Here is a 15,816-nt window from a genome sequence, read left to right as displayed (position 1 = left end):
CAGCTATGAACTCTCTCTTACCCCTCCTCAACTCCTTTTCGTCCTCCTCTTTAAGGTTAACCCAGCATGGTCAACCTGTTGGGTGTGCACTCAGGCTTCTTCCACCAAATGGCTCTTCACCCCTGTGCCACCCCTGCCCCCATTTGGGCTACAAGTTCTATGAGGCTCTATCACCATCTATCCAAGGGTTCTATATTCTTTTCAAAAGAATCCCAATCTGATGCCCCTTAAATGGCCAAACAAGGCTCTCCAGACCCTCACCCAACAACTTAATTCATACTCATCTACTCTCCAGACCAAGCCCCCTACTTTCGGCCATATTGCTCAAGATCTTCCTCAAACCCAAGCCCCCCTCTGCATTTCTCAGCCTTCTTTTCAGGGAGGAAACCCCCAGGATACTTACCCAAACTGCTCCCCCACCCTAACTATTCCCACTCCCTGTACCCTGAAGAACTCCTATTCTACCACTACAGGAGGATCTCACACCACATGACCTCAAGTAATACCCACTTACCCACTTGGAGACACATCATTTCAGGTTATATCAGGGCCAATCGCATGCACAACATCAGCCTTTTGTCAAGGTCAAGCCCTCACAAACCAGGGGAACCCACTTTATGGCTTATCCTACCCTGAACCTTTTCAAAACAATGATTGCAAAGGGCTTCCCACCTCTTCCCCTTACTGCCTCTTTCTCCACCAAAACATGGGAAGACTCGCCTCTGAGTGCCCCATTCCCCCCACTGCTAACACCAAACTACAACCACTTACAGCAGCACATCTAAGCACCACCCTGACAGTTTATCACCATGAGCTGAATGCAGATGGAATGGAACTGCTTCTGCATGTCACATCCTGGGGATGCCTGGAATCTTAGCAGGGACTATTCTTCATAAGTGGGGATCAGGCCTACTTATGCCTTCCCTCCAACTGAACAGGAAGCTATACCCTAGCATTTTCAGTTCCCCCTTTATCCTATGCCCAGGACACCTCTATCATTCCTATCCCTGCCACCCATTTTCTCCATCACAGCCAGCAGAACCCTGGACTGATTCCCATCCTCTTGGGTCGTAGAGTCCTCACAGGGTGGACACGTGAACAGCTGATCTTGGGGTAACCCTAGACAAGTATGAGCAATTGTCCCGAGCACTTAGGGAATCACTTGACAATATAGCTTCCCAAATCAATGACATCCAAGATAAACTGGACTCTCTAGCTGTTGTTGTCCTTCAAAACCAGAGGGGTCTACATTTAATTCTCATGGAAAAAGGAGGTTTATGCTTATATCTAGAAGAAGAATGCTGTTTTTATATTAATAAATCAGGAATAGTAAGGGATTAGATAAGAAAGCTAAAGGAACAAGCCACTAACCTAGCAACCACCTCTCCTCCCCCGAATGGTGGGGAGGACTCCTTACCTGGACTTGACCATTGTGACCCTCATTCTCCCAATTATCTTATTTCTCTCCCTTCTTCCATGTTTCATTAATCTTTTCCAGAGTTTTCTAACAGAACATGTCTCCACCATCTCCAGGGCCACCACCCAAGAACATGTGAAAGCTATGTTCCTCCTTCAGATTCTAGATGTCCCAGTGATGCTCCTTGCAGCAGGAAGTAACCAGATATGATGGTCACCCCAACTCATTATACCCCTTTTAGAGTCTGGAATGAAAGACATGGAGACTTACAAACCCTCAGGGAAGAAGGAAGCTCAGGAATCTGATCTGTTACAATCTCTCTTAACTGCCCAAATCCCCCTGCTCGCCAAAAGTAAGCTGGCCAAAAGTAACTGACCAATTCCTCCCATGATCTGGCCAGGTAAAACCCTAGAAAACTCAGACACTTGTTGTAGCCTGTTGCCATTTTCCCTCTTGAAAATGTGCCCCTCTGCTGCTTAATAAAGTATCGCTAATCCACTGAGTTCTGTCTCCCTTTTTCTTTTTGTATTCTTTCATTTGCTCTCACCTAGACTATTGATACTTTCATTTAGCAACATTAATAAAAATTTTTGACACACACATAAAAGGGGAAGATGTGCTCACCTCAATACAAAAATATATTGTTTCATTTATAACATTTGATATCAATCAAAAGCCACTAGTCTATCACTCTTTTGATATCCTAACATTATTTTGCTTCTTATACTATTTCTACTTCTAATAAAATGTATAAACTGAGTTGAATCATTTAAAATATAGATACTTCAGCATACTTTCAAATGGTGAGAGTGATAGTCATTAAGATCTTTTCCAGTTTGGGAATCTACAGATTACTATATTCAATTAGTTAACCAAACCTCAAATGCCCATTAGGTACCCAATGCTGTTTCAGGCATTCTTACTCTTGCATCTTCTCCAAGGTAACATATTTTAAATTTTAGATGTTCACAAATCCTTGCCTGTTTGCACCCAGGTATGTATTTGCTTAAATAAACTCAATTTCTATTACTCTCAAGGCACTGATAGACACTGTAGGGGGAGATGTAGAACCAACACTTAGAGAGGAAAATGCTTCCATGAATAGCAACAGCATATGGGCTAAGAGAGTGATCAGAAACACTAACGCCCACAGAGGCCAGGCAGGCAGTGTGAATGCAGGACACGAGTTGAGGCAGAGGGAAAAGGAGGATTGTGGAGAGCTGGGAAATGGAGATTCCCTCTGAAGAAAGAATGGAAAAAGCAAGGAGAGAGGATCTGTGGCTACCCATGAAGGAGGGAGGAAGGGGAAGAGAGAGGGGGTGGGCAGAAAGCTGGGACTGAGCCTGGGAACCCCAGAGCTTCAACACTGAGCAGTCAGGCAGGAGAGGCAGGTGGAGGGAGAGCAGTGGGAGCAGGAAACCAGCAGGGCAAGGTGTCTCAGACCACGAGCACACATGCTGCAAGATGGAGAAGACGGTCAGCTGTGTGAGAGTTTTCCAGAAGTATCTATTGGATTGGGCAATCTTAATTGCCTGGGCACCTCAACAAGAGCAGGTAAGGCAGAGGTGGAGGCCAGGCTGAAGTTGAAGGACAGCAGAGGGAAACAGCATAATACAACTCTTTCAGAAAGTTTTATAGTGAAGGGAAACAAAGAAACAGGTCCATGGTCAGAGTGAGATAAGTGATCAAGGAAAGGGTGATTATTTTAAAAGATAGTTGATAGCAGATCAGGTTTTTCTACTGATGGGAATGATCTAGAAAAGAGGGAGCCATCAATGGCATTGAAGGGAAGATGACCAAAGGACATCTAGAGAAAGGGATTCAGAATGTAAGCATACACAGGGTGGTCTTTGACCTAAGGAGGGACACTTCTTCCATCAATATAGAGAGGGAAGGGAATTGTAGATGCCGGCATGGTGAAAATAGAGTGGTGGCACCGTAAAGGAGAACCCACTGACGGCTTCTAATTTCTGCCTGAATAGGGGAGAAACTTGAGAATAAAGAGAGAGGGTGAGTGAGATATTTGCAGAGGGGAGAAGGTATGGAATAATCCCCTTGGGACTATAAAAGCTACCCCACTGGAGAAACATGGTAGGAAATACAGGGTTCCAGGTGTGAATTGAAATTGCAAATTAAGGCACAACCAGTAAAACTGTGTTCTAATTTTGTCCAGGAAAGTCCAACTGTTCAAAAGGGCATTGCCTGTGGAACTTGAGAAAATGCAGATTCTGAGTCACAGGTCTAGGATGCAACCTGAGTTTTTGCATTTCTTATTTTTTAAGGAGGTTTTCTAAATTCAAAGGTATAACTGGATAAGTACATTTGTTTACAAATACTAAAAAACTAACACTGACTCCTTTATGATGGCCTAAGGTTTGATGGAATGCACATGATTAGGCAGAAATAGGCGAACTCACACTGGTAAACTGACTCTCTTTGGCCCCCCACTTCTTGATTGATTTCTGTCCCTACTCTCTCTTCTACCATCTTATCAACTTCCTGACCAACTCCTCTGGTCAGCTCTGTCCACCTGACTGACCACCTGACCAGCCTGACTGACCAGACCTGCCACTTGATCAGTCAGTCATTCCTTTGCCTGAAATTAGAAGAGTATCTCCATTATAAAATTCTTTCATTTCAGGTAATGTGGCAGGCACTAAAGGCATCAAGTCTGAATCATGCCACTCTGCCTATAACCTTTCTGACCCTATTGTATAAACAGCAAAGCAGACACCAATATTTCCTCTCAGAGGTAACTTCTGGCCCCTTGGAACATAGCATTACTACTTAGATTTCTGTTAAGTTCTTTCCAAGCTCAGCTGACATCCTGGATTTCTTGTAGGCTTTCCAGAATCATAGTCACAAACCCCTTATCAGAGCTGAGAAGAGATCATGGGTCAAGGTTCAATGTACCAGAAATGTGTCTGAGGCTGTGGTTACTATCTCTTTCTCTTTTATCAGTCTTTGTGCTCATGATTAGGAAAAATCAACATCAGCCCAAGAGATGGGAAACCAGAGACCTGATGGCATGGAAGCATTTAGATTTAACTACATTTTAGAAAGAACACCTGTATGTTTAAAGTAATTCCTGCTTTTTGTTCCACATATCTTAGTTGACTTCTTTCTCTTGGTTGATAAAAATGTGCATATTCCTGTCTGGTCAGCAGTACCTGTGCCTCCAGAGGAATGGATATAACATCCTGTGGAGGAGAACTTGGAATCACCAGATCAACCTCAGGAATATCCAAACCAGGGAGAGCCATTTTGTTTGCCACCCGAACTTTAAAACTACCTTCTCCAAAACCCTTTAGTGTGATTTTTCTTTTGACTGTGCAATAGCCAGGTGGAAACACTGGGAAATCTGTTCCATGTGGGTTCATGGTCATTCCAGTTACATTCTTCTTGGTCTCACAGAATACAATAGCCTTCCTCTCATCGCCGCAGTGAACTGGAAGAACATCTCCAATAACTGCTGGCCTCTGAGACCAATGGCACTGGGTGGCCAAATGTTCCACAGTAGTTGCAGCCTTCTGAGTCACTTTTCCAACAAGGTCAGCTTGTTCATATCTGGACTGTATTCATTTATTTGCTTTCTGCAAGTTATACCCACTGCCAACAAAGTGAAGTCTGTGAATTGTCTTCAGAATCATTTTCATAGGATTCATGAGTAATATCTTCAACTCATTCAGCAAAACCTAAATCTAACATTCAAGTCACTTCATGAAGCACAGCATAGCATAGTTTTAAAAAGATCCAAATGGCCATTCTACAGATGACCTCTGTTATGACCAGCAGTCCCAACTAAGATGTAAATGTCACTTTGAATATATTAATTTGGCTTAGATATGCTGTTCACCATAAAACAACCACACCATGTTCCCTAGTTACATATTTGAAGTGTCTGGTTTATTTTGTTTGCCAGTTCCCTTGCTGGAGTCAAAATAAGCACCTTTGGTGAGCAGTTTTTAAAAAATTATTTCTTGGTTTCTTTGGAACCTTTCAATTCAGGGTGTGGCAAAAGAGAATGTCTTTCCTCTTCCTGTCCTTGCTTGAGCAACTAAATCTTTTCCTTCATATATAAGACCAAAGGTCTTCACTTAAGTAGGAAAGAGAAATGTTACCCTTTACCTTTCAGGAGCTTTATAGTTTCTTCAGAAGTGCAGAAATTGGAGAGACTCTTTCTGTTCACATGTCAGGGTCTCCTCTTATTTATTACCACCTGATTTACCAGTGAAACTTCCTAAGGATGGCACTCTGATTTTTTTCCATGTTCATAAGTCTCTCCATTTGGTAGATCTTTTCTTCTTGACTTATGAGATGTAGAAAATTCATCTGAAAGTCTATCAAATCCTTCTTTAGTGTCTCCATTTAGTTTTTCTTTCATGTTTGCTTCTTTGGGGTTTGGGAGCATGGGGTCACCACAGCACTGTTTTCTCTGGTTTCTATTTTCTCCTCTAAGTCATAATGGTACTCTGACTTCCTCCGTTCAAGCCAGCACCGTGGGATGTGTTTTGGTGTACCTCGTCTAAATCTTCATAACAACCCTGTAAGGGAAGACTAGGTTCATAATCCCTCACTGGAAATTCTGCTATCCATAGAGCTCTTTGCCTCTCCTATCTCTAGCTTTTGGACTCTTCCAAGGGTTTTTCCATAATGTTCCCAGATGAGTTCCCAGGTATTACTGGCTGCCACCACCTCCCTCCCAGCAAGGTGGCCATAACCATGGACTGTGACCTAGTTTCTGCATTTCTAACAAGCTGAAAGGTCATGTCCCTGCTCCTGGATCTCAGAACCACAGTTTGAATGACAAGGGGCTAGGGCCTTTTTCATTTGTCATTATCTTTTCAAGTACTTCACTAGGGGATAAAACACATAAATAAAAATTATAATCTCAATGCTAACTATAAAGGAAGGGGACACGGAGAAGGTAGATGATTTGATTAATCCAAATGTAGTTGTTTTAGAAATATATTTTCTTGCCTTTCTTCTCATCTACATTTCCAGATTTGGCAATTTATGCAATCTCAGTTTCAACCACCATCTTTAGGTGGATGTAGTGACCTTTTTCTTAGCTCCAAAGGTCTAATGAATACATCCACAGTGGTGTCCTGTCCAACAGTAAATTGCCACCTATGTCTGCTTCTTCCTGACCTTTTTTAATACTTTGACTCTTCTTTTCATTGATCTCCACATTTAATCAGTTGTTAAGTTCTACTGATTTTTCTCTAAAATATTAGTAGCTTCTGTGAACTACACCAAGAAACATTTCCCCTTAATCAGAACTTTTGGCAAAAGTCCAAATTTCGACAATATACTTTGCTGGATTGACTGTGAAGAAATAGATTTGCACACTTTGCTAGCAAGAATGCAAACTGCTACAACTTCTACGGAGTTTTTGTTTTGTTTTGTTTTGCAATATACAACAAAATTACCTATGCCTTGACTCTTTGACCTAGGAATCTATCCCCAAAACACAATGCAACATATAAAATGACATCTGCACAAGGCTATTCACTGAAGCACAATTTATAACAGCAAATAAATGAAAACAATACCCAAGTACTAATCAATAGTGGAAATGTTGAATAAACTATGATACTTTCACATAGTGTCATGTTATGCAGATATAGAAAGACAAAAAGAAAATCTCTGTATACTGACATGAAGGAATTTAAGTGAAAATGCAAATGCTCCTTTTGAATTAAAAAATAACAAGATGAACACATAAACATATTTGCTTATATTTTCAAAAAGAAGAAATGGAAAATAGATCAAAACCTAACAAAAATGAATTGCCTATGGGGAAAGAAATGAACAACAGGGAGGGTAAAGGAAGCTAGACCTGTCTGAATGTACTATATCTTGTAGTATTAACTTCAAAGGCATGTAAATATTTCACTTGATTAGAAAACAAGCTAATCCATAAATAACAAAACAATGCAAAAATTTTAGTGGCTTCCCACCACTTACCCAATGGATCCAGACTCTCAGCCTAGTAAGGTAACTGAAGTGGTAGGGTGTAGCTGAAGGAAGTGGGAATAAGGGCCATGACTTGGGGGTATATATTTGTATCTGGCAAGTGGAGACCTCTGTCTCTGCTTCCTGATCACCATGTGAGCTGCTTCCCTCTGCCACACTCTTCCACCAAGCTTCATCTTGAACCCCAAGTAAGGTTCATTCTTGGCTGTCTATGAACTGAGACCTCTGAAATTGAGGTCTCCAAATAAACTCTTCCTCCTCTACATTTGTGCTGGTCAGGTCTTTTAGTCACAGTGGCAAAAAAGCTGACTAAAACAAATGGGTATAGGGTTGCAATGATGCAAGAGAAATATGGTTCTAGAGATGACGGTGGATCACACAATGTGAATACAATTAACGCCACTGAACTCTACACTTAAAAGTGGCAAAATTGGTAAATTTTATATCATGTATTTTTTAAGCAAGGGAAATGAGCCCTTTGGGAATGCTTCTAATGCTGCTTCATTTTATTAATGCACAATATTACCCAAGGCTGGCCTCTCCAGAGCCATTAAGGATCACCTGGGGAAGAAACTTGGATTTTTGCTTAGAACATGGTACCACACTCTGAGAATGTGTCCAATAGAAACAATCTACCCTGGGACCATTTGGCATCCTGGGTTTCGTATAACCAGGAGTTAGACCTAATTGACAACTTAAAAGGTGTTTCTAAATTTCTGATGCTTGCTTCTAATCCAAGTTTTGTATTTGCACTGACCCATAATATTTATATTTGTGCTTCTGAGTAGAATACTCTGCCCCGCACGTCCTCCCCTCCATGTCTACACTGTGAGCATACTGCTGAGGCCGAGAAGCCACTTGAAATGAATGCACTTTAGACTCAGTTTTGAAACTGCATCTTTTACCACAAAATTTTGAGATGTAAACTGTTTGAGGAAAATAAGGGGTGTGTGGGAACTCACTGCACTTTCAGGTGTATTTTTTTTTTTTTTTTGTAAACCTAAAATTGCTCTAAAAAGTAACTGGAATCTAATTAAAATTAATTAATTAATCTTAAATTTTTAAATTAATTCAGTTAATAAAAAGTAAAACTCTACATTTTAAATTCTTTGAGTTCTTGGTATAGCAAATGGTCTTATTGGTCCATGTAAGTGAAATTAATGCTTTCTTAACAAAGAAACCTGGTTTTGTTTAAATACTTAATATATCTGTCCAGAAATTAAAGGCATACTATGCTAGCCAGTCACTGCTACAGTCATATTGGTACATTATAAGAGGAAAGGAGGAAAAACAATTAGAATTCAGACCCCTACTTTCTGTTCCTGGTTGCACTGGAAACCCCACATTTCTAGCACTTGACTTTGCTTTTCTCTTGTGACCTAGAAAGTATAGAGAGACATACTGAAGTCCTTGACCATAAAAACAAGTAAATACTGGAAGAAGGAGCTTTCTTGTGAAAAAGGCCAAGCACTAAGGTGAACTGAGGTTGCCTCCACAGAGACTTCATTTCCTCAAATTTTCATCAACTTGGTTTCTGGGAAAAGGTATGAGTTAAAACTTCCCTCAAAGACTGCCAAAAGTGCACAAACCCACATCGGTCTCAAATGACAGGGAGCTGCCTCCAGTGATTCACCCGGATGATGTCTATATGCATCGCCTAACAACAAAGCCAGAGCAGGAGCCCCCGCAAGGCAGAGCAAGAGACTCACAGGTATATCAGGAACAAGTTCCAGTTCTCTCCTATCACCAACGCCTAACCAGCCTCAATTAGAAACTCAGCTGACAAAAGATGAACAAATTTGAGTAGCTCAAATAATTAGCATCATAGAGCATCTGGGTAAAGAAGTTTATGATGCTGAACAGATGAATCAGAAGAAGAGGTGCTGGAGTGTGTGATCTGTTGGACAAACCTTGTCTGTGGAGACTCCATCTTATATCAGTTTTACAAGCACATCTACCACCTGGACTGCACAGGTGAGTGGCTGATGGGATCCTTCACATGCCTCTACTGTAGGGAGAGAATTGACGAGGCACAGTCTATACCCTGAAGACTAGTGGAATGACTTCAAGTAAAACATCAATTTTGTTTGTCTTGTGATATTTTGCCATTGAGTACAAAGAGCTAGGGGTTAGAAATTTTGATAGTGAACAAGATTTTTTTTTAAATTTCCTGAATGGGTATTGATATTGGAATATAGAAAATAACATTTTAAAATCCGACAGGGCCTGTCACAGTGGCACACACCTGTAATCCCAGTGACTCTGGAGACTGAGCAGAAAGATTGCAAGTTCAAGGCTAGCCTGGGCAACTTGTAGAGTGCCTCTAGGTTCAATCCTCAGTACTGTACAAAAAAACAAAAACAAAAGACAGGGAAAGTAAAGTAATATCTTATGTATAATCTTATTCCAATATTTATAAATATAATGTATCTAGGTCATGTTTTTGCTCTAGTTCATTAGGATTGTGTAAAGTTTCACAGCAATTATGACTTAATAATCTTTTTCTACCAAAAAAAAATACTGAAAAAAAGGAAGAAATTACTGAAATGACCTTTTAAGAATATTCAGAATGTGGATAAATACTTATTCTTCCACTTATGATAGAATAGCTATTATCAGACTAACACTCCTGCTAAGAGCATCTAAGAAGTTAAACAAAATCCCACTTATAAGCACACACACACACACACACACACACACACACACACACGCACTCTCTCTCTCAAGTCAACTGCTTGAAGACATTGGAGAACAACAAAAACAGCCAACAGTTAAGGATATAAGATCCCAGAGAGCAGAGATATTCACTGAAGGGAAGCCCCTGTCCAGCACCACGCTTTCCCCTTAGTACATTTGATAATACACAATGCAAGCATAGAGGTCAAATAGAAACCAGCAGCCAAGGACTGAAGCAGGCTCAATGGGCAAGACAAAAAATCAGAATTCAGGGATTAACAAGAAGGGGGCGGGGGGGAGCTTGTTAAACACCAGACTTTTAACTTTAACTCTGAAAGAGATTTATGATGAAGAATAAACCAGAAATAGACCAGTCTAAACAAGACTAAGCTGATTTTATCATACTCTATCTGGGAAAATTAAATGCTATCTGAAGGAAGATAAATCATCTATAAGCTCTATAGTAGTTCATACATAATGGCCAGATTCAACGTGAACTACCAAGCATTCCAGAAAACAGAACCAAATCACTGAGAGCCAAGAGAAAACCAGAACAGAAACAGATCCACTGAAGATCTGATTGGAGATTGGAGTTATCAAACATGGACTTTTCATCAATTAACAAAATATTTAAGGCAATTCCTCATAAGAAAAAAAAAGAATAGCTAAATGCCCAATAAGAAAATAAATGCATTATCATTAGTCATTAGGAAATTCAATTAAAACCATAGTGAGGTGTTATTACTACAAAGCTTTCAGAACAGTTAAAATATTAAGCATAGATGAGAACATGGAGAAACATGAATTGCACAAACTGCTGGTATAAATGTAAATTTGGGCAAATTACAAATTGTTATGCAGTGATTATAAAAGTTAAACATGTATGTGCCCTGTGTCCTAGTAACTTATCCCTGAATACAGACAGAACAAAAAGATAAGAGTTTGAGTCTACCAAATATAATAATCAAGAGTATTCCTAAAAGTCTTGTAGCCCTGAATTATAAACACAAACATCCACCAGCAATAGGATCTATTCCACTGTAACATATTCATCCAATGCAATAATGAGAAAACAAAAAAGAACAAACTTCATCCATGAAATCCATGATGATCAAGTTCAAGAACATAACGTTGAGGAGAAAAAGCCAGACAAAAAAGAGAGCATGTTGAATGATTCCATGTATTCAAAGATTCAAACCAGGAAAGATTAGTCTATGATTATAAAAGTCAGAATAATGTTTAGATTTGATGGACAGGCAAAGATTGACTGAGTAGGCAAAAGTGAAACTTCTGGTATGCTGGTCATGGGTCACGTTCTATTCTTGGTTCTAGAGAGAGAGTAGAGAAGTGTTCATTTTGTGAAAATTCTATAAACCCTAAACTTATACACTTGGTGGGCATATATAATATACATAAATAAATAGTAACTAAAACATGTAGTTAGGATTAAGTTACTTGGACAAACAGGAATTCCCTGACATGGGGGTGGAAGAACCGCGGACTAGATGAGTTTTAAGAGTTCTCCACTGTGATTCTCCTGCCCTTCCGTAAAGCAACAACTCTCCTTCAGGACTACCATCCCACAAGATTTATACTCTCTCTAGTCCATCTGACTTCCATGCCCAGTTTGGATTTTGCTGCAAGTACTTACATTTGTTTTATGCACAATACCAGAGTCGATATATTCAACATCAGTCATCATCCTTTACCTCTCCCTTTGTGAAATTCTTCCCACATTTTCTATCACAGGTTAGAAGAGTCAATTTCCTTGCTTTTTAAGGAAGAAACTACATCCTCATTGCACCATGATGTGATTCCTGGAGGCTGTCTCTCAGAAATCTTCCTCAGATCTGTGCCCTCTTCTCCAACCATGTAGTTATTTTCCTCTCTTGCTCATTCATTCTTTCACTGAATACACAATACACAAATGTGTATTTGTGAGGTGTATGATGCCTGCTAGGCTCTGTGACAGAGACTGAGGATTGATGGATGCAAATCAGCTCTGGTCACTGCAAATCAAAGCCCTTAACTTGCCCTGGACTTTCCCAACTACTTTCTCCAAGGTCTCATCAGCAAGTTTCCCTCCTCAGGTATCCCTGCCTCTGGACTGCCACGAACCCACACTCTCCAACACACAAACTCTTTACACCTGGATTTGTATACACATGTAAAGCATATACGCATTACTTAAATGAACAAAACAAGCTCATTAAGGAAAACTCAGAAAACACCAAAGATTTTTAATAGTGTGACTATATTCTCTACTTATTTTTAAACGATGACTGTCTTTCTAGTATATAAGTCTGATCTTTTCCTTCTCTTCTTAGAAGGTGCCAGATTATTCCACTGCCTATAGGACAAAGTTCCACCTTGTGAGTACTCGATGCGAGACCCCTCACAGTCTAGGCCCAGCTGTCTTTCTGGGCTCCTCTTTTGTCACTGTCCATCGCCCAGCTCGTGTGCTGTGAATTCCCACGCTTGTGCACATCTGTCTCTGCTTACACTGTTCCTTCTGTCAGCAATGCTCTTCCCTCACTGGAGCCGAAAACACTCCAGGCAAGATTCAAATTTCACTTCTGCTGGACCCTACTTATGTGATGCTTGTCACAGCGTGCTGTAATTAAGCGAGAGGCCGCAGAACGGTTAACAATGCTGACGCTGGAGTCAGACTGCCTGGGCTCAAGTGGGATCTGTGACATGCTGGTGGTGCGACTTTAGGCCAATTATTTAATCTGTCTTTTCCTCTGCCTCCTGTATAAGAGGATAAAGTGCCAGAATTTCCCCTCCGTGTGTTTCTTTGAGGATTAAATGAGATGAGCCAGTGAAAGGGTAACTTAACACAATGCCAGGTGCATAATAGGTGCTTGGAACGTGTATTTCTTATAACTGCCAGATATCTGCCTCTTCCCCCTTGTATTATTTAAGTCTGGGAAACTTGTAAAGAACAGAAGTTTATTTAGTTCGTAGTTCTGGAGGTTCAAGGGCATGGTGCCCTCTCCTGCTTGGTTCTGCTGAAGGTCTCATGGCAAATGGCATTGCAGATGTGGGAGTGTTCAAGAGACAGAGGGAGATCACATCACAGGACAGGAAGCTGGAGAGCAAGACTGAGGTTCCATGAGAATTATGTTAATCCCCTGGGAGGTCATGCCCCACAGTGACTAATGACCTCCCGCTAAACCCCACTTCTTAAAGGTCCTGCCGCCTTTTAAGGTCACCACACTGAAAATCAAGATGCCAACACAGGAGCCTTTGGGGGACAAGCCTAACCATAGCATTCCTGAACTGCACACATCCCATAGGGGGCCTTCTTATTTACCTTTGTGTCCCCCACTCCATGCTCAGTTTATAGCAAGTGCTTCATAAATGTTTGAGGAATGAGTGAATAATAAGTGAAAGATCAGACAAATTTTGACTTTTTTTTGTTATTCATATTTTCAAAGTAGAAAAGGGGAGGAGAAGGAAGATGGGGAGAAAGAGAGGAAGAAGAAAGGGGATGAAAGAGCAGAAAAGGAGGAAACAGCAGGAAAAGGAGGAATAGGAAAAAAAAATAGCAATGAGTTGCCACTAATAATAATGGCATTTGACTCTTAGGTGCACCCAAAATAGGCATCAGTTATAGGACCTCAACCTTCAGCAGCTACTCTTGCTGCTGACTCTTGGGAACCCCCAAACTTGGTGCAGAAGTAACAATCTTCAGTGGCCTCTGGGGCAAATGAGTTGTGCAACTGGTACCCCGTCCAGAGAGAGGACCTTCAACTGCAGAGCCACCCTGGAGGCCAAGTCCGCAAGGTCTAAACAGGGCCTCCACAGAAGGTCCCAGAACATCTGGAGTAGAAGGATCCTGTGCAAGGCTCAGCCATCCTGCACAGAACATCAGCTCATCCTCAAATTCCCCAGCACAGATGCAGCACCGGATGTGTAGAATATTTAAAGTCTCCCTTGCAGCTGAAGTATCTTGGCAAAACCCTGTTTTCAGTGAGTCCAAATATATTGGCTTCTACTTCTATTCTAGAGTCAGTGATAAATCCCCAAGAACTCATTAGTAGTTTCTAGCACACATAAAAGTACAGAAAACCTTTGTTTTGCTGATTAGGGAGGCTACATCAGTTTCTAACTTGATTATTAAGGAATAAATGCCAGTCTTTGCAGAGAAATACATTTCTCTCTGTCTCTGAAAGCCAAGGAGGGTTTACCTCTACACAGAACAGGCGATTTCACCCCAGCCTGTGGGGGCTGATTCACCATGGCAAGAGCAGGTCACTTGTCATCTGGGCCCCAAGTCTTTAAACTTGGGACTGCGGCCTTTGTGAGTCAAAACCCTCACAGGGAACACTTGCTTGCAGATTTTTGCAAAGCCATTAAGCCAGGGCTTTGGAAGTGAGTAAGGCAGCAGCTCCAGCACGTACCAGCTCTGCGGCCTAGGGCAAGTTGCTTCATTTCTCTAAGTCTTGAGTTTCCTCATTTGTGAAATGGGGATAATAACAGCATCTGTCCCTCAGGGCTGTGGTGAGGATTAAAGAGATAATGCACATAAAGGATTCAGCGTAGCGCCTGGGACACAAGTCACACTCAGTAAGTGATATCTATTATTCCTCTTATTTAGAAACCATTTTCTCAGCTTCCCGATTTTTTTTCCTTGTGTTGCCACTGAGAGAGGAAATCAAAATTGAGGCAAGGAAGACTGAATTGAACCTCATAATAGCTAACCTTTAGGAGTATTTATAGTGTCCCAGGCACGATGTTGGTGGTATTGACATGTTTTATCTCAGATAACCCGTTTTACAAAGGGGGTATCCTGTCCAAGGCCAAAAGACATAATTTGCCTTGTGGGGGGATAAGAAAGGAAAGAAATGACTTTGTGGGCTGGGTGGGAGGGGGTTTTGGGAAAAATCACAGTAGAAAGGAAAGGAAATATTAAGAAGTGTCTTTGTGGGTTATGAATTGGTTCCCTGTTATTTCAAAGATACAAATTAAGATTGGGATTCCCTTGTTGTTGTTGTTGCTGTTGTTGTTACTGGGGACTGAACCCAGGGGTACATCCCCAGCACTTTTTTATATTTTTTATTTAGAGACAGGGTCTCACTGAGTCACTTAGGGCCTTGCTAAGTTGCTGAGGCTGGCTTTGAATTCATGATCCTCCTGCCCCAGCCTCCGGGATTCCTTTTTAATGAGTAGTTCCATCCTTGTTTTGAGACCACCTAAGCTCAGAGGGTATAGTTAGGTAGGAGGGCAGAGCTTTAACCAGAATAATAAGCTGGTGTGCTATGACAGCAAAAACTTGCATTAGACTCAGCCACAACCAATGACCTCACTGCATTAAGTACGGCATCGTGCAACACAGGACACATCCCCAAAGGGGAGAAGGGACAGCGAAAGCCTCCAGATGCTCAGTCACACCTAACCACAGTGAGCCACCCCCAAGATTCTCCCAGGGCACAGCTTCTTCTTGTTCTTTCATTTTTGTCCTCTCTATAATAATGAATGTGTGACTCAGAGGTTTAATGAGTTACCAGGAGAAGTTAACCAGAAGGGAAGCCCATTGAGTAAACTCATAATTAAAATTGTGAACGGACAGAGGAATACAATCATCGTGGGAGACGGGAGCATTCAGGAATGACTCAGGGGCTAGGCTGGTTAGAAAAGGGCCTCTGGGACTTAAAGTATTGATGGTAAAGATCTGAAGCTGAAGGAGAATTCTGCAACCCTTCTACAGTCAAAGAGACAGGAAGGCCACCTGCAGCCTT

The 15,816-nt window shown here is 41.2% G+C and overlaps 1 protein-coding gene and 1 pseudogene across 2 annotated transcripts in view; both read right to left on the bottom strand.

The window, feature by feature from the left end:
- Positions 1–15,816, bottom strand: part of Hivep3 (HIVEP zinc finger 3) — a 460,068-nt gene that overhangs the window by 377,014 nt on the left and 67,238 nt on the right. The gene's annotated exons all lie outside the window — the stretch shown is intronic.
- LOC124964318 (ATP-dependent RNA helicase DDX50-like) lies at positions 3,831–6,072 on the bottom strand (annotated as a pseudogene).

Source organism: Sciurus carolinensis, chromosome 1, assembly GCF_902686445.1.
Source record: "Sciurus carolinensis chromosome 1, mSciCar1.2, whole genome shotgun sequence".
Classification (NCBI taxonomy): Eukaryota; Metazoa; Chordata; class Mammalia; order Rodentia; family Sciuridae; genus Sciurus; species Sciurus carolinensis.
This window is presented reverse-complemented; position numbering and strand designations above follow the sequence as displayed.